The sequence below is a fragment of the Diadema setosum genome, chromosome 8 (genome assembly GCF_964275005.1).
Source record: "Diadema setosum chromosome 8, eeDiaSeto1, whole genome shotgun sequence".
Lineage (NCBI taxonomy): Eukaryota > Metazoa > Echinodermata > Echinoidea > Diadematoida > Diadematidae > Diadema > Diadema setosum.
Genome location: NC_092692.1, coordinates 27,195,545 through 27,209,485, shown reverse-complemented (window position 1 = coordinate 27,209,485; position 13,941 = coordinate 27,195,545). Strand labels below are relative to the sequence as shown.

General features: G+C 38.9%; 1 protein-coding gene across 1 annotated transcript in view; it reads left to right on the top strand.

Annotated features, from left to right (window-relative positions):
- Positions 1-13,941, top strand: part of LOC140231646 (uncharacterized) — a 110,002-nt gene that overhangs the window by 85,200 nt on the left and 10,861 nt on the right. The window lies entirely within an intron of this gene.

Here is a 13,941-nt window from a genome sequence, read left to right as displayed (position 1 = left end):
TACAGTAAGGTCATTGTCTTTGTGTGTTTTTTTCAGAGGGGAAATTAGCCAAAATGCTAGTGAAAAAGCTTGTCAATTTGTAAGTGAAGTGCTTGGGCATAGATAGGGTTAAAAACTTTCAGCCTTCTCATTGCAGCAGAGGATCTTTCGATATCTCAAGTAGAATTGGATTCATCATGGCCTAAAATGATCACTCTCACTCTTAAAGGGAAGAAAATCCAGTCTAAATATAAGTTAGTCTGATAAGAAAGAGTAAAATATTACGAGTTCAGTGGTAAAATTTTGATGGAAATCGGGTGAAAAATACGGAAGTTATGACAGTTTGAAGTTTCGCTAATTTTTCAGGAAACAGTTCTTGAACAGTCAATATGAATATGCAAATGGCAAAGTGAGCATGTCATCCCCCCACAACTTGCCATATCGGCTGTACATAAAGTGTTGAAATTTCCTGTTTTTCATGCAAACGCAGTTATGCCGAAGGCTCAAATTCTGGTATATCTAACTGATCACTATTCTGAAGCTATTCAACCAGAAAGAACATCATGTTTCAGACTTCAATGACAGAAACATTGAATTTTCGTCATTTTTTTTTGTACCTGATCAATGGAAAATTGTGAGGTTATGACATGGCTAGCTTACTCATTTGCATATTCATATCCACTTTACAAGAACTGTTTGCAGAAATTAGCAAAACTTCAAAATGTCATAACTTCCCTATTTTTCATGTGATTTCAGTCAAATATTTTACCGTTGAACTCGTAAAATTTTACCCTTTTTTTATTAGACTAACTTATATTTGGACTGGATTTCCCCTTTAAAGTAACATTACACTATACGAGATTGAACAATGTTATCTTGCAGGGAATGCAAGTCCCGTGTTGGCTCAGCAGCATAACTGAAACTCCAGGATGTCAGTTTGTGCGGCGAAACCAGAGGGCAGTACAATCTAAACATGTGGCATTTGCCTAATCCAGTGCTATTTCCCATCTAGCAGTGGTATTTCCCTTCTATTCTGAGGCTAGAGATTGTAGAAAAGAGCTCTCCAATCTTTAAAAGGTTAACAAGATTTGCTGTACTGCAGCTCTGCTACAAATGAGGGCAGAACCCCCGGACGGTGGGGGATGGGGGTGGAGGGGAGGGGGTTGGGGGGATTGGGGGGGAATAGAAACTTGTCTGCTTTTCAGAGTCGCCCGACAGTTGATGGAGGAAATAATCAATAATTGACCCCGGTGCCTGTCTGCAAGGGAATATCGCGGGCAGGCATTTCACCCGAACACGTGTTCATGGTCAACCGAACAGGCGCGCACCGCAGGTCGAGGGGGTATTATTGTTACCAGTGGCCTGTCTAACGGAATGAGAAGTTCTCAAGTATTGGCCTAATTTTTTTTCCCCCAGCTAGCTTGTTTTGATGTGTTTTGACCCACTAGTTGATGGGGGGGGGGGGAAGGAGCAGAGGAAGAGGAATTTTTAGATGTCGTCTTGACAATGCTGTGCCTGGCTTGTGAGATGCAAGGCAAAAATTTGTCAAAAACATTTGCATAAAATAGAACATGCAATGCTGCTGTGAACAAATGCACATATTGTGATAATAGCAATGAATGGTAAGGCCCATATTAAGATAATATTGTGTCTATTGTTCAGCTCTTACAGGGAGTGTTACAGGGAGATTATCTCACAGCCGGGATATGAATTAAGATGATCTGGAGGATTTTTTTTTTCAAAGGTGGGGCTTAATAGGGTGCAGAAAAAAGTATAAAAAAATATATATGAAATATATATATGATGCATATTTTCATGAAGTATTTAGTTATTGCATTAGGTATAGATTAAAAGACATCAATAGAGGTCAATGCACATTTTGATTGCAGGAACCCTGACAAGAAAAACAAAAACTCTGTTGAAACCTACAAATGAAAAAAAAAAGTAAAGTGTAAAGTTAAAGCCTATTTAGCACAAAATATGCATGTTTTAGTTCAAATCAAACTCTGAAAAGTGTTTTCAAAACAAGGAGGATGATGTTTATGTGGATATGATTTACAGACGATGTAGTCCCTTCCAAATGGGCCATTTACTGACTCTATCTCACTGTAGACTCAGAACTGAGGGGGCTTCTACATATATATGAAAACAGATGCGTGTTAGAATTCCATGGCCATCAAATCCTTGCTGTATGAATCATTACAGTGTCTGAGTGGCTTCCTAACATTGAGCATGAGGGGGAAGATAGAGAGAAAGAGATTTTGTGAGAGAAAAAGAGATAGGTGGGAGAGGAAGAATTGAGAGAGGAGGAAAGGGAGAGAGAGAGATGGGAGACAGAAAGATAGATGAATATAACTGTACATAGAGAAGAAGGTAAAGACTGAAAGAGATGTACAACAATAGAGATATGTAGATAGATAGACAGATGGATAGATAGATAGATAGATAGATATAGATAGATAGATAGATAGAGATAGATAGATAGAAAGATAGATAGATAGATAGAGATAGATAATAGATATATAGATAGATGGATGGATAGAGATAGATAGCAGGATAGATAGATAGATAGATAGAGATAGATAGATAGATGGATGGATAGAGATAGATAGCAGGATAGATATATAGATAGATGGATGGATAGAGATAGATAGCAGGATAGATAGATAGATAGATGGATAGATGGATAGAGATAGATAGATAGATAAATAGATAATAGATTGAGAGAGAGGAAGAGGTAAGAGAAGAATCAAGAACCTTTTCTCTACCTCTTGCAAAACTGCTGAAGAAAGAGTGATATAAGAGTCATTAAGAGATATATAAAGATAAAAGAGATATGAGACATGAAAATGGGAGAGATTTGACTGTATCTATCTATCTATCTATCTATCTAGATATTTATCATTTTTCTGTATTCTTGATAGATAAGAGCTGTGGTGAGAGAGAGATAACACATAGGGAAAGAGAGAGAGAGAGAGAGAAGAAGAAGAAAAAGAAGAAGAAGAAGAAGTCTTAGGAAGAGGCAGAGGTGAATGAAGAGATAAGAATCCGCCCACCTCCTCCTAAAAGCCATTGGCCCACTTATCCATCAAATGACCGAAAAGGGGTCCTAAAATCCAGAGGTCGTTTGGGCAATTGATCAAGTGTCGAAATAGCAGCGCTGTGGTATATATATAAAGCCAGTTTGGGTCATATTTGCATGCAGCTGGGGAACACTGCATTTTAGCTGGTGAAAAAAAAAAAAACACCAACAAGTCTGCGGCCAAATGTCAGTTCACCGGGGAAAAAGATGTCAAGAAGAAATAGTGAGCATTCAGTACATCCAGGTCAAAGGAACAAGAAAATAGAGATGTATATATCATGCTTTGACAGTACTTCAGAAGAAACTATAAAAAATAAAACACTTTTGAGTCATGATACCTGGTTTACTTAAAAAACCTGCTATGATTCATTGGACATTTCACAAGATTTTAAAGCAAAGATAGGTGCTTGGAATTTTGTGGCATATTTACAGGGTAACAGATGTATAATGTGATACAGCGTGCAAATATGTACCTTAACCAAAACTGAAAAGTAAAACAAACGTTCGAGATGGAATCTATGAGAAATACTGATGTACTAATATCACCCCACAGATGTAGTGTTTCTTTTTCCTCTCTGCTGTGAAGTCCATGCTATGTTTTCACTTGTTTATCAAAAATTAAAATGCAATAAACATTTACAAGAGGAAATTATAACAGTTTTCCTTCAACCGGGCAGTGCCTACTACAGGCAATTCAGAGACAAGAGGGGTGTTGGTGTAGAAGGGAATTCTGTGTGAGAAGGGATCCAGTATGGACACACACAAAACAAGAGAGAGGTGTAGAAGAATGATGGCACTGATATGAACATTCAGTGCATAGGTGTGTGATTGAGTTATAGATCTCTTGGTTAACATTCTCTCTCAACCCAACCCCCCCCCCCCCTGGCACCCGGCTTGCATGGACAACTCAAACTATCTACTGAAGATGTGAACTAACAGGCGAGAAATATGACTATCTAAACCTCACTCAACTCTGATACAAGGTAGTGTTTGCAAAAGTTCTAGTAATTACTCGTTTGGTGGTACTGTCATTCTCATGATTCCCATGCATGATTCCTTGTGTAGAAATAGATTAGATATTTAGGGGATTTCATAAAAAAGATACAAAGAAGAGGCAATGAAGATGAGTTAGATTTTCCTTTCCTATGAGTAACTCTCATGGGTGAACTCAACGATTCTACCTACAGAAATGAGTTTAGTTGTTCTGTTCTTCCGTGATTGAATATGTTTAGACTTTGATTCTTTATTATTTCTGTTCACTTTTCTTTCTACAAAAATGTAGTTCTCCCTTACCTTCTCTCTTCTCTTTTTTTTTTCTCTCTCAACCCCTCTGTCTCCACTTCTGTCCTTACAGTATGTTCTGTTTCATTCCCCATTCCACAACGTGTCAAATTTCCAATTTCCCCCCCTTCCCGATGCCATTCACTATTTACCCACAGGCTTGCTGCCAAGAAGTCTGTTGTGGTCTATAGACACCATTCATCCTGTCTGCACTCTCAATCGCTCCAAGCCAAAGACCAGTTTTAATAAAGACATCTCTCTTGCTCTCTATCTATCTATCTATCTATCTATCTATCCATCTATCTATCTATCTATCTTTCTATCTTTCTATCTATCTATCTACCTATCTATCTCTCTATCTATCTATTTATTTATCTATCTATCTATCTATCTACCTACCTATCTAACTTCAAAAGAGAAAGACTAATGATTGATTGCTAGTTTTAATGACTGAATCATTATGCAACTTCAAATGCACGACGACTCACTGCATACTGTTCAAAGAGTTGGGCAGCTCAGATTCTTTTTGGGACCAGCAAGCGATGACATCGGGGGCACGAGAGAATTTAATCCTAATAGTCTTGTTTGTCTGTTGACTCTCTGTTTAACCCCGAGGGAATCACCTGTGTGCCATATTGATCCCGAGCGTTCCAGACTTGGATGCGTCAAATTACACATTGCCAGAGATTTGCTGTGGTAGTGGCGCTACTTTGATTACACATCACCAGGTCTGTGGGGGAGGAGGTAACTTGATACACTGCACCTGCATCTGCTGCCCTCTAGTGCTCTCTTTTAAACAATTCATCTCCTTGTAAGTCTTGAGAAACTATTAAAGAACAAAAGAAAACATAAGTAACATTTGGCGCATCGTACATGTGTAAAATGAGTCAGATGTGAAACTTGGCGCGCAAACTTTGATCCTTGAAAGGAAAAATACATCATCGCTGAGGCTAGTCATGTCATTGTGTATTCCAGCCACATTTTGAAGCTTGACAGTTCAGTGATGAATTCAAAGCACCAGGTACTTCTGATTTCAACCATGTTCCAGTCACGATGATAAACGACCAATTTGCTATAGAGGATAGTGAAGCACTGCTGAATAATTATTTGCCATTACATGTTGCGGTGAAGCACAGTTCATCTTTAATTCCATCGCATCGCTCTCGTAAAGAGGAGATGCAGTGGAGTGAATTGTGTGATTTGCAAGTTTTTCGTTGCAAAGTGTGAAGTGCTTATGACTCCCCTGGGTCAGCTTAAATGTTAATCTCCTTTTTTTTTTGTCACGAACATTTCAGCGAGAAACTGCTTGCAACAAGGTATGCAAAGACATCCAATTTAGATCCAGAAACAAGGAGACATTTGTACTGTTTGGATCCCTGTGGCAAGAGATCGAGGTTCGACTGAATGTCTCTACATATTTATTTTTGTTTTTTCAGTCCTGCTTGCTTTTGAGTAGGTCTTTTTCTTTTTTTTTGTAAAGCTGAATGTGAGTTGTATTTCTTGTCATTTTGAAGTGTGTTGATTCAGCACAGAACAGAGATACATGGGAGTAATGAAAGTGGGAAAGGCAATGAAATGACAAGAAAAATCAAAACCCCACATTTTGACAGTCTACCCACATCATTCATGTTCTTTATTTCTTTCTTTCATTTGTCTGTCATGAGGAATACATTTTTTTTCACAAGGCTTCAGCTGATATTACGTCTGAATGAACGCTACTGTAAAGTGGAAATTTTCGTGCATTTTGTGCAACCAGAAACTTGCGTGAAAATAAAAGCATGCAAATATTTTTGCTTGCCATATGTTCCAGTAGTTGCTGTCTTGATTCCGTACAATCAAAGACATTCCAAACTTATCTTACCCGACCGAGCGCAAAAAAATTACCCAAGCGAAAATATCCACTTTTATAGTAACTTAACATGGTGTGAATGCTGATGTTGTGTTCAGAAAGATTTATCCCCACCTGGTCCTTCATTGACAATTCTCGTAGATGACTGTCTATAACTCATTCATTTATAAATCTAGTTCATCTATAAATTATCACCCCATCTTTAGTGTGCTATGCCTTAAAGTTCCTTGCTGGCAGGAAAGCTGCTAATAAAATAACCATCAATTTATACTGTGCTCAATTTGTTTGTTCAATTGACTTTGTACTTCATTTATGCATGAAAAAGCAATTCAGAAATAAAATCAGGATCAGAATCAGAATCTCTCCTTTTTACTTTGTTAAATTCAGTCCCACGCCTGCTATTTGATGTCATGCTTTCAAAGTGACAAGGGAGACAGCTTTGGAGTTGAAATGTGATCAAGTGTGCGGAAGTTAATCCATTTCAAAGCAGCTGGTCAATCTCAAAACTCCCGAGTAACTTATATCATTGTAACCAAAAGTTTCAAGCTGAAAATTTTTTTTTTCTTTTTTATTTTTTACTCAGACAGGAAGGTATTTATAATTTTAAGATATTCCATTTCAATATTTGAAATTTCCTGGTTATCAGCATTTGATGCATTTTTTTTTTAATGACATTTATAAGGGATTCATGATTTTTTATTTTTACTGGTTTATCCGGAAGAAATTGTTTGCTGTCAAAAATGATGAAATGACCTATTTCCAATGATTGCTCATTATTTTTGTGTATTTTTATTTATTTATTATTATTATTTTTTTTCTTTTTGGGGGGGGGGTATTTGTAAATCCCTCCCAATGTGGACATTTTCTGATTTACGAAGAGCAAAAATGATAAAGAAAGATTTGGGAAGAGAGAGGGAGAGATGGGAAGGAATAAGAGAGAGTAAAAGTACTCCTAAGAAACTTATTCAAAGCTGAATCAGGGCTACCTATCTCGTCTCCCATTACATACTGTGGATCATTGCCTTGATGGCATTTACTGCCATCCCCTTAAAAAAATGTAATGACGTTATTACTGGAAACGTCGCAGCCACATTGCACTGTTGTGGAAAAGATGTTTTTCTAGGACACGACAACCTCACGAGTTAATACACTCTGGGTCCCATTTCATGAAACTTATTATCAGTAACAACTTCCACATTTCAATGACAAAATTGCTCTCAGCCAATCAGACACAAGGATTTCAGTAGCTTATAACAACTATCATAACTTGTTATTGATAACGAGTTCTGTGAAATGGGGCCCTGGTCTGTCGTGTCGTCGAACTTTCCTTAGTCATTTTCTGATGAAAAGGTAAAAATATCGAAAGTATGCTCATGCAGATGAATTGAAAAGAAGGCGGATTTATGGTAATGCCAGAGGGATTAAAATTAATTCTGTTTATCGAAATTCAGGGTTTCCTTTTTTTTTATTGGGATAGAGAGAGGCATCTTCAACTGTCTTAAGTCCTCTATCTAACAAGGCATTGCTTGAATTCTTGAGTATGTATGAATTGTGAATCGCATCAACTTGCAACAGACATGCTACGAACATTGCATCGTCTGCATTCGTGAGTGCTCTTTTACATCGTAACTTACCTGTGAACGATGGAGGAAAAATATTATGCAATGAGTTCATAAGCAATTATTTTACATCCCCAAAGCATGAGGACTGCATGAAATGGGTTTCCACAATTACATCATTTCATCAGATGCTTTGTACAAAGACTTCTCAGGTGTTCTACATGCAAGAGTTTTCAATGCGATATCCCAGAAACCTCATTTCAGTAGTTTGGTTCAAACTTTTTTGAAGCCACCCTTTTTTTCACTCCCCCCACCCCTCATAAACCCATGAAGTTAACCATACAGAGGCCAAAAGATAACAACTGTTTAGTGATGCAATGCACTTTAATTTCATATCAGTAATTTTCCAATGCTAAGTGAAGAAACCCCAATACAATACAACACCAGCACTCAGTCGAACAAAGTTTGTTTATACTCCAGTGTATTCAAGTATGTAAATCAACATGTGCTGTTGATTCATATGATCATGTTTTATAAAGCCCGTAACTTATAAGTGATTTCCCATATCATTTTCTTGTATTTTTGGACTTTCTATTTGGACAAGTAAAGTTCATGTTTGAGCAAGTGTTTAGCAACAATTTGAAAATCTGCTTGCCTGACCATGCAAGTGGCAAAAGAAAAAGAGAAAAGTTATGTAGCACCTTGATGAAAGAGATGCTGATTTTAGTTGGATATATGTTTTTTTTTCTGGTCCAAAAAGTGCTCCCTCACCAAATGAGTCGACTGGGAGCAAGTGGCCTTTCCTATTTGAGGTTAATGGTAATGCGTCATTTGTGAAATTTTCTGATACGTCATACCGGTTGTTTTCCCAGAACACACAAATGTAAGCAATTTGTAGCTCGGAATGGTACTTTCATTCAACATGGATGAGTATTCTGAAGGGATTTGGTTGTTCTTGTTTTGTTTTTGTTTTTTGTATATAGATGCCACGAATCCCTGCGCTCCGTCTGTTGGGCTAACATGGGGTCATGCCCATTTCGGCTTCAAAGCCTAGGAGATAATTGTACTCCATGAGCCGGCACGGTGCCATTTAGCGGCAGACCTATTTCCTGTCATTACGCACATCGAGCACAACCAACCCTTCATTCACAGTACCCAGAATTGACATTTGGTGTGTATGTGTGGTAAAGGGGTAGTGGTTGGAAAGTGTTTCTTTTTGAGCTGTTAGACCTTCAAAAAAAAATGAAGAAAAGTTGAGAAATTGGAAGGAATGTCAGTATTGCCATGATGATGATATGAGAAATGAATGTGTGGGACAGAAAAAGAAGAAAAGGGGGAGAGAGAAAGCAAGACAGAGTGATAGAGACGGAGAGATGGAGGGGGAAGAAAAAGACGCGGGGTGGGGATGGGATGGGGGTGGGGGGGGGGGGGAGTGGTTGAGAGTGCGTATTCATGTATGTGTGTGTCCAGAGGAGCAATTACTGTTAAAACACTGTCTGAGTACATGACATAAAACTGCCCACAGTGAGAGAGCAGCATAACTTGATATAACACAAATTGGTTGGCTCTGCTGCCCTCAGCCACGATTTATGGTGTAATTATCCGCTCTTTATGAAGTAAATCCATCGCCTTTGCGAGGTGGCCCAGACTGCTCTGTCCATTAAATCAATGTTTTTCACCCTCCTATCACCTCTGACATTTGCCCATGCCACCACAATAAGAAATATTTGATTTTCAAGATTTTGCTGTTCTTTTATTTTTTTTTTTTTCGTATCATTGCACTTTCATTAATGGAAGGAGATTGAATTTCTGGTCCTTCCTAATTTGGATGTCAATGAGATACTCTCATTTCGATGGAAGTTATTGAGCAAGTGAACCGAGTCGTGCATACCATTCTGTCTGTACGTGAAATCACACCTTCCCTTTAACCATATGCAGGGAATGGGGCACAGTTGTACATACAGTTGAACCTCTCTTATCCGGCCTCCCTTTATCCGGATCTCTCTATTATACGGACGCAATCTCGCCGTGATTTTTGTTTTAATAATTACGGGAGGAAAGGGGGATTCCTAACTCCTTGAGAACTCCTACACAAACATACATGAATTACATATTGCTTCGTAACATGATTAACATACATTTCATCAAATTTCCTTCCAAATTGCTTACCTTCAGACATTTTAACATCCCCAAACATCCCCAAATGTTACAACGAAAGGTTGCAGTATACACGTTACTACATGTGGTACTACAATTCGCTACATCAGTACATGTGTATGTATATGTACGTGTATAAAGCATTGAGTCTCCCATATCCGGCCAAATCCCTTATCCGGATGAGCCCCGGTCCCGACTTGTCCGGATACGAGAGGTTCAAATGTACCTAAAAGTGAGCATCGTCAAAGCTATTACCCTCACATTTTCGCAATCGTGCGGAGCGGAGCAAGTGGGTTGAGAGAAAAAAAAGATTAAGGAACAAATGTCATGTCTGACTTCATCAGTTCTTCCTGAGTTTCTGTCAGGCATTAGTCAACTACGTTCAAACTGTCTGCGAAGCCCATCTCAATCATTGCAATCTGTTGATGCGAAGCAATGCATTAATCCCGCAAGAGGTAATTACTTCTTCTTTCTGTATTTAAGTGTATCGCAAACTGCCGTGTGAAAAGAAAAGAAAAATGCGTGTCTCGGATGAGAAACTGCGGACGTAACAAGGCAAAAAAATTCAGATGCCAGTCTAGTGGATCAACTGGTGCATAAAACAATCGTCTCTCCTTCCTAGATAAACAGCGGCCATTAGCAGTGCTGTGTAGATTTACCTCATCACTTAATTGGTAAATGATGCAGGAAATTATCTAGGATACCATGCCCTGGGTTGGAGTGCACTTTCTCCATCTTAAATGATAGATTGTGAGAATCTACTCCCGAAAACGCATCCACATGTGTAATTGAAACAATTTATTTTTCTTTCTTTTTTAGCCAGGGACATGTTATTGCATGTCGGCATTACATGAGAAGCTTTTGTTACTCAGTGGTTCAGCCCACGGTCTTTTGATCTTGATGTTCCTGGTCTGAGTCCCTTGGCTGTTGTGGGTCTACCCCCGGGCAAGGCCCTCAATTCCCATTGCCTACTCCTTCAGAGGGAATTCAATGCCATCGGTCCAGTAGTGACATGCTTCCTTAGTGGCCATGTTCAATAATCCTAACAAATACATTTAATAGAACATTTTTTTTTATTCTGTCTTAAATGTCCCTGCAAGTTCAGGACATGATGCTTGTAGTTTTTCCAGGGTACAAATTCATCGAAAGCCATCATCCCGTCCAGTCCAAATGTAAAGGGAAGAGCTGTCTGTACATGTCATCTGGGTTTGTTTGTTTGTTTGTTTTTTTTTTAGTTCTTCTTGTGTGGCATTCTGTGTGGCATTTGTTGCAAGCTGTGGCAAGACTTTAGAGTTGTCCTGGATATCAATCTGATAGAAGTGCAGTTGCCATCACTTACACAAGAATTTTCATATCGAGCCGCATTTTGTTGAAAGCTCTTTTGATCTTGCTACAATGACAGTAGAAGCTGAAATATTAGTGAAACATGTGGTGAAAGTTTGAGGAAAATCAGACAATACATATGAGAGCAGTGAATCATTTTAGAAAAGTTTTGATTAATTCTATGCACTGCCCCCACTTAATGCTAAATGGTATCACCAAGCATGCTACAGTTAATATATCAGCTTAGGAGTGTGTGTGTGTGTGTAGGGGGGTGGTTAAAGAAGGAAAATGTAAACTTTCCTCTGTAGCTACTTTATGGCATTTAGCTCAGTGCTCCGAGGTCCAAGAAGGCATTGGTCAGTGAGAACCTTTGCTGGCATTTGGGGAGAAGCAAAGATGGAAGGGAAAAATGGATTTCATTCCACGGTGGGACCAATCATTCAGCCATTCTTGCCCCTCTGGACGACTTGGGATGAGAAATTGCCAGTCACTTGATACCCTCGGAGCTCGTTGAGAAATGCCAATGTCATCAGCAGACCAAAAAAAAAAAAAAAGAAAAAAGAAAAAAGAAAAGAAGAAGGTTCTCCAAACAAGAGATTCCCACTGCAGTGAATTTCTCGATGTTGAATTGGGGTGGATTTGCGTGCTTAATCGTGATGTGAATACCAAGTAAGCCAGTTTGCCGTTTGCTCGTGTGCACATTGGTACAAATGACCTTCTTTTTTTCTCAGTTGGTTGAGAACTTTTTACTTGTTTTCAAAGTGACATAATGCATGAGCTTGCCTGACATAACAATGTGTTGAACTTATCGAGCATGCTCAAACAAAGATTGAACTTGCCTTGCATAGTATATGAATGGTAAACATGACACCTCCGCGCACACATTGTGAGAACTACACACGCACTGTGCAAGAATGGTTTTCGGCTCCATTGTCGGAATACATTCAGAGAAAAACTCTTTGAAATGTTAGACTTTGCCATTTTTCTGACATTTACATCCTTCACAAAATGTTCGCGTGCTCACAAGAATTCAAAGACTCAGTGAAGAAGCATCACCTATCCATGTTTAATACTCATCCAAGCAGAGTGTTGTAAAATCTCTTATTTGTAGCTTAGGCAATACCGTGGCAGTGAAATAGTATCAGTGACCTGTCCACATCATTAACTTTATCGAATCTACAAAATAGAAGACAACTGTCACCTCCCCCCCCCCCCCCCGAAAAAAAAATAGATATATACTGAAAAGTTAGGGAACAAAATGTAGTAATGTTCAAATTCCTTTCTTTTCACAAAAAGATGAGGCAAGCCATTTAGACAGATAGTAAATTTGTATTTTTTTTTAAAGGAGGAAATTATTTCATATTTCCTGTTTGTATTGATTTTTAACAGAAGTTTCACAGAAGAATATTCAAAGGAATATATATTTCATCCTAAGCTGGATAACTTGCATTGTGCGAAATGCCATCTCCATTTGTGCTTTGCAGTTTGTGATGGTGAATCCAATCAATCTTTTATACTTCCTACCTCCTTCATGAGGAAAGGGGAAACCAAGACAGGCACAACAAATAGACACACTCCCAAGTGAAGAAGTGGTATAGATAAAACACACAGTCACACAAACACAAACACACATGCAAGAAATATGATGTAGTGTCAGTTCCACAGCTGGAACTTGAACCAACCCACTTCCAGTCTGAGCGTGATTCCATTCAGCATATATTGCAGAGCAGGGAAAAGAAACACAAGATGTGCAAATTTGCTGAAAAACACTTAGGATGAAATGCAATACGACAACTGCAATACAGACAGACAATGATACCAGAAGTGTCCTCTGCGGAAGAGAGAGCAAAAAAAAAAAAAAGGGGGGGACTTGTCTCTTTTCTGGCAGACAACGATAGTTTGCCAGTGGTGAGCACTCTAAGTATCCTTGCATTTTTTTTGTAGCCCTATACATCACCATGTGGTTTGGTATATGCAAGTTTAATAGCTGGGGAAGAGAGGGATATTGTGGATTGGCAGGGGAACTGGTTTTTGGAAAATTTGGAGAAAATTTTATGACATAGCAGTCACTGTATTTTGTTTTTGGAAAGGGATATCGTTGCTGAATTATTTCCCCCTCCCCCCCCCCCCCCAAAAAAAAAAAAAAATGAGGTGTCCTTTTTACTAATACTTTCTTGGGTTTTGTCAAGTCATTACCTATCCATTCCAAGGCAAGTCTGGAATATGATAGAAACCTCAAGTTTTAGCTGCCAGTTTAACCCATTGAGGACAGTTTGATATTGCTACAACAAGGCCCTGTTTATCTGGATTCGGCATCATGCTGAACTCTTCTAATACCCCCTTTTCCCCTTGGAAATGCTCCTATGTGTCTTTGCACTCTTTTTCTACTTAATGTGATGAATGAACATTGATAAAGCCACAATTTTCTCATCGATAAAATGTCTAGATCGATATGCAGCAACACGTCTGCATCAACGGCAGGCAAACGATCATCATTCGCTCGAACGAATCAATGAGGGGGGGGGGGGGGAGACCAAGGGAGGCAAAAACGATTGTCGAAAACCAAACCTCGTCACGAGCCAGCTTGTCACTCAAGAGTATGCTGGGGAGGAAGAAGAGGACAAAAAAAAAAGTTTGAAGGCACCCCTCCGGTGGTCTTCCCCAAGTCTCCATCCCTCCTGGGGGCATCATCTCAAGAAATCAATTGAGAG